The sequence below is a fragment of the Oncorhynchus clarkii genome, chromosome 13, assembly GCF_045791955.1.
Source record: "Oncorhynchus clarkii lewisi isolate Uvic-CL-2024 chromosome 13, UVic_Ocla_1.0, whole genome shotgun sequence".
In the NCBI taxonomy this organism is placed as follows: Eukaryota; Metazoa; Chordata; class Actinopteri; order Salmoniformes; family Salmonidae; genus Oncorhynchus; species Oncorhynchus clarkii.
The window spans coordinates 61,594,848-61,600,498 of NC_092159.1; positions in this window are offsets into that span (position 1 = coordinate 61,594,848).

Here is a 5,651-nt window from a genome sequence, read left to right on the forward strand (position 1 = left end):
TGTCCGCGCCCTGTGCGTAAAAACAAAGTATCGGTGGTTGTCTCCCATCACTTGGCCAACAGGCGTGTGAGCGAGAGGGAGCGCACTACGGCGAATAGATGAGTAGGCTACATCCCATTCATCCCGTTTAGGCTTGGGGCGTATGATTGACAGTAGAGCCGACCAATCCTAGAAGACTGTAGTGAGAGATAATTATCTGTTGCTTTATTTCCAATGAGGAGTTATAGGCCAATAAACCCTTCACACATCATGGCTACGTGCGTAATAGTCACCTTATAATGTAGGCTGATTATAACTGTGTTATAAGTGTTTCGTGTTTAATATTTAAAACTTGAAAATATGATAGACTTTTTTTTTTTACATAAAATTATTTTAAAAATCTACATTTCAATTGTTATTTATTTACTTTACTTTAACAGGCTGGAATTGTTGAAGGAAATCAACTTATGTCACTGGTGAAGTAGCCGCATCCTCTATCCAACCCGCTGAAATGCAAAAGCAAATATTATGATAACGTTTTAAACGTCCTTTTATACACCCCAAACATATGGACAACATGGCAGCATCGAACACAACATCTGTTTACTGCCATTGGAATTTAGCATCAGAATATCTACCGCTAGAACAAGTGCTTTTCTGCTTGACCAGACGAGACAATAGTCTTATGCGGAGAGATCAGCACGAGCACACGACGTTCTGAAAGGACGTGGTACGACGCGGGCAGATGTCCTGAATCTCCTGCGGTTCCAGGCTGAATGGCTAGTTTGTAAAGTTGCATTCTTTCACTGCGCAACAGCGATAGGGTGTCACGGGTTGTAACTACTCGATTTAAGGCGGTTTCTGTACCCTCCTGCCAGCCGGTAGTCAAGATGCGCGTGTAATGTACAGTATAACAAGTATAGGCTACAAGTGGTGTGTGTGCAAGCCCACGTGCCTGCGCCAGTGAGTCTGTCTGTGTCTGTGAGTGTGTGTGTGTGTGTGTGTGTGCTTGCGTTGATGTGTGTGTGTGTGTGTGTGTGTGTTTGCGTCCATGTGTGTGTGTGTGTGGTGTGTGTGCTTGTGTCCATGCGTGTGTCTGTGTGTGTGTGTGGTGTGTGTGTACCTCTTCTTGTGTGTGTGTGTGTGCCTCTTCTTGTGTGTGTGTGTACCTCTTCTTGTGTGTGTACCTCTTCTTGTGTGTGTGTGTGTGTACCTCTTCTTGTGTGTGTGTATGTGTACCTCTTCTTGTGTGTGTATGTGTGTGTGTGTGTGTGTGTGTGTGTGTGTGTGTGTGTGTGTGTGTGTGTGTGTGTGTGTGTACCTCTTCTTGTTTGTGTACCTCTTCTTGTGTGTGTGTGTACCTCTTCTTGTGTGTGTACCTCTTCTTGTGTGTGTATGTGTGTGTGTGTGTGTGTGTGTGTGTGTGTGTGTGTGTGTGTGTGTGTGTGTGTGTGTGTGTGTGTGTGTGTACCTCTTCTTGTGTGTGTGTGTGTGTGTACCTCTTCTTGTGTGTGTATGTGTGTGTGTGTGTGTGTGTGTGTGTGTGTGTACCTCTTCTTGTGTGTGTGGGCAGGGAAGGTCAGGGGGCAGCCATTGTGTTCAGATGGATTATGAAGATTACTGAAGAGCTTGCCATGTCAGTCAGTCTCACCAGAACCACCACAGTGACACTGTAATCCCCTTATCTCATCACACACACTCACACACAAGGCTAGATAGGGGGAGGGTCTGTGTGTCCTTGTGTGCATGCGTGTGTGTGCTCTGTGTTTATCTGAATCCATACACCCAGGCATGTTCCAACAGAAAACCCATTTTCTTCAGGAAGTTGGAAACAGTTTTCTCAGCAGGATTACTGGAGATGACTTTGACTGTTATAAAGCAGGAGTCAGACAGTTATATGGTATATGTTTGATAATGGCCCCAAAAAACTGGGTTAACGGAGTTGTAGTCATTTACATCTTCCATCAGATTACAGTAAATGGACACATTAAAGGAGTCCTGGTCCTTCACATCTTCCATCAGATTACAGTAAATGGAAACATTAAAGGAGTCCTGGTCCTTCACATTTTCAGATTACAGTAACTGGACACATTTAAGGAGTTATGGTCCGTTACATTTTCAGATTACAGTAAATGGACACATTAAAGGAGTCCTGGTCCTTTACATCTTCCATCAGATTACAGTAAATGGACACATTAAAGGAGTCCTGGTCCTTTACATCTTCAGATTACAGTAAGTGGACACATTAAAGGAGTCTGTTACATCTCCAGATTACAGTAAGTGGACACATTAAATGAGTCCTGGTCCTTTACATCTCCAGATTACAGTAAGTGGACACAGTAAAGGTGTCCCGGTCCCTTACATCTCCAGATTACAGTAAGTGGACACAGTAAAGGTGTCCTTTACATCTCCTGATTACAGTAAATGGAGCGTGTTAACATGTAACTGTACTTCTTCTCTTCTCTCACCTGTTCATATCAGTCTCCATCACACACACAAGAAAAACTCATCAACTCATAAACTACAAGTACATGAATGGTCCTCTCAAGACCTCATGGAGGTAGAAGTGGGGTACCAGTGGAGGTAGAGGTGGAGATGGGGGTGGGGTACCGGTGGAGGTGGGGGTGGGGGTGGGGGTGGGGGTGGGGTACCGGTGGAGGTGGGGTACCGGTTGAGGTAGAGGTGGAGGTGGGGTACCGGTGGAGGTAGAAGTGGGGTACCGGTGGAGGTAGAGGTGGGGGTGGGGTACCGGTGGAGGTGGAGGTGGGGGTGGGGTACCAGTGGAGGTAGAGGTGGGGTACCGGTGGAGGTGGAGGTGGGGGAGGGAGAGGGGTACCGGTGGAGGTGGAGGTAGAGGTGGGGGTGGGGTACCGGTGGAGGTAGAGGTGGGGTACCGGTGGAGGTGGAGGTGGGGGAGGGGGAGGGGTACCGGTGGAGGTGGAGGTAGAGGTGGGGGTGGGGTACCGGTGGAGGTAGAGGTGGAGGTAGAGGTGGGGTACCGGTGGAGGTGGAGGTGGGGGAGGGGGAGGGGTACCGGTGGAGGTGGAGGTAGAGGTGGGGGTGGGGTACCGGTGGAGGTGGAGGTGGGGGTGGGGGTGGGGTACCGGTGGAGGTGGAGGTGGAGGTGGGGGTGGGGTACCGGTGGAGGTAGAGGTGGGGGTGGGGTACCGGTGGAGGTAGAGGTGGAGGTGGGGGTGGGGTACCGGTGGAGGTAGAGGTGGGGTACCGGTGGAGGTGGAGGTGGAGGTGGGGTACCGGTGGAGGTGGAGGTGGGGTACCGGTGGAGGTGGAGGTGGAGGAGGGGTACCGGTGGAGGTAGAGGTGGAGGTGGGGGTGGGGTACCGGTGGAGGTAGAGGTGGAGGTGGGGGTGGGGTACCGGTGGAGGTAGAGGTGGAGGTGGGGGTGGGGTACCGGTGGAGGTAGAGGTGGGGTACCGGTGGAGGTGGAGGTGGAGGTGGGGTACCGGTGGAGGTGGAGGTGGAGGTGGGGTACCGGTGGAGGTGGAGGTGGAGGAGGGGGTGGGGTACCGGTGGAGGTAGAGGTGGAGGTGGGGGTGGGGTACCGGTGGAGGTAGAGGTGGAGGTGGGGGTGGGGTACCGGTGGAGGTAGAGGTGGAGGTGGGGGTGGGGTACCGGTGGAGGTGGAGGTGGGGTACCGGTGGAGGTAGAGGTGGGGGTGGGGTACCGGTGGAGGTAGAGGTGGGGTGGGGTACCGGTGGAGGTGGGGTGGGGTACCGGTGGAGGTGGAGGTGGGGTGGGGTACCGGTGGAGGTGGGGTGGGGTACCGGTGGAGGTGGAGGAGGGGGTGGGGTACCGGTGGAGGTAGAGGTTGGGGTGGGGTACCGGTGGAGGTGGAGGTGGAGGTGGAGGTAGAGGTGGGGGTGGGGTACCGGTGGAGGTGGGGTACCGGTGGAGGTAGAGGTGGAGGTGGGGGTGGGGTACCGGTGGAGGTAGAGGTGGAGGTGGGGGTACCGGTGGAGGTGGACGAAGACCAAGAACAAGGAGAGTAATCTCTGATGAAATTCGGGCGACTGTGGTGGACCATGTGGTCAACCATGGTTTGACTTTGAGAGAGGCTGGGCAGAGAGTGCAGCCCAATCTGAGCCACTTCACCTAGCCATCCATCAGCTGAACGTTCCCAAATGAGAATAGATATGTACAGCAGACATTGGACCTCTCTACTACTTTTACTACTTGACAGTAGTGCAACATAAAGCACAGTAAAGACGGTAGATTCCAATACATACTGTAAGGGGAAACAAAGTCAATGTTTCATGTATTTACTGTATGTATGAAATAAGGGAGCTATACTACTTTGCAACATGTTTATCTTGTCTACTGTAGTGTTTACTGTACTGTTTATCTTGTATACTGTATTAATGTAGTGTTTACTGTACTGTTTATCTTGTATACTGTATTAATGTAGTGTTTACTGTACTGTTTATCTTGTATACTGTATTAATGTAGTGTTTACTGTACTGTTTATCTTGCATACTGTATTAATGTAGTGTTTACTGTACTGTTTATCTTGTATACTGTATTAATGTAGTGTTTACTGTACTGTTTATCTTGTATACTGTATTAATGTAGTGTTTACTGTACTGTTCATCTTGTATACTGTATTAATGTAGTGTTTACTGTACTGTTTATCTTGGATACTGTATTAATGTAGTGTTTACTGTACTGTTTATCTTGTATACTGTATTAATGTAGTGTTTACTGTACTGTTTATCTTGGATACTGTATTAATGTAGTGCTTACTGTACTGTTGATCTTGTATACTGTATTAATGTAGTGTTTACTGTACTGTTTATCTTGTATACTGTATTAATGTAGTGTTTACTGTACTGTTTATCTTGTATACTGTATTAATGTGGTGTTTACTGTACTGTTTATCTTGTATACTGTATTAATGTAGTGTTTACTGTACTGTTTATCTTGTATACTGTATTAATGTAGTGTTTACTGTATTGTTTATCTTGTATACTGTATTAATGTAGTGTTTACTGTACTGTTTATCTTGTAACTCAAATCCTTCTGTTCACCTGATTTAGAATTCCTCACAATCAAATGTAGACCGCATTATCTACCAAGAGAATTCTCTTCGATTATAATCACAGCCGTATATATCCCCCCCCAAGCAGACACATCGTTGGCTCTGAATGAACTTTATTTGACTCTTTGCAAACTGGAAACCATTTATCCGGAGGCTGCATTCATTGTAGCTGGGGATTTTAACAAGGCTAATCTGAAAACAAGACTCCCCAAATTTTATCAGCATATCGATTGCGCAACCAGGGGTGGAAAGACCTTGGATCATTGTTACTCTAACTTCCGCGACGCATATAAGGCCCTGCCCCGGCCCCTTTCGGAAAAGCTGACCACGACTCCATTCTGTTGATCCCTGCCTACAGACAGAAACTAAAACAAGAGGCTCCCACGCTGAGGTCTGTCCAACGCTGGTCCGACCAAGCTGACTCCACACTCCAAGACTGCTTCCATCACGTGGACTGGGACATGTTTTGTATTGCGTCAGATAACAACATTGACGAATACGCTGATTCGGTGTGCGAGTTCATTAGAACGTGCGTTGAAGATGTCGTTCCCATAGCAACGATTAAAACATTCCCTAACCAGAAACCTTGGATTGATGGCAGCATTCGTGTGAAACT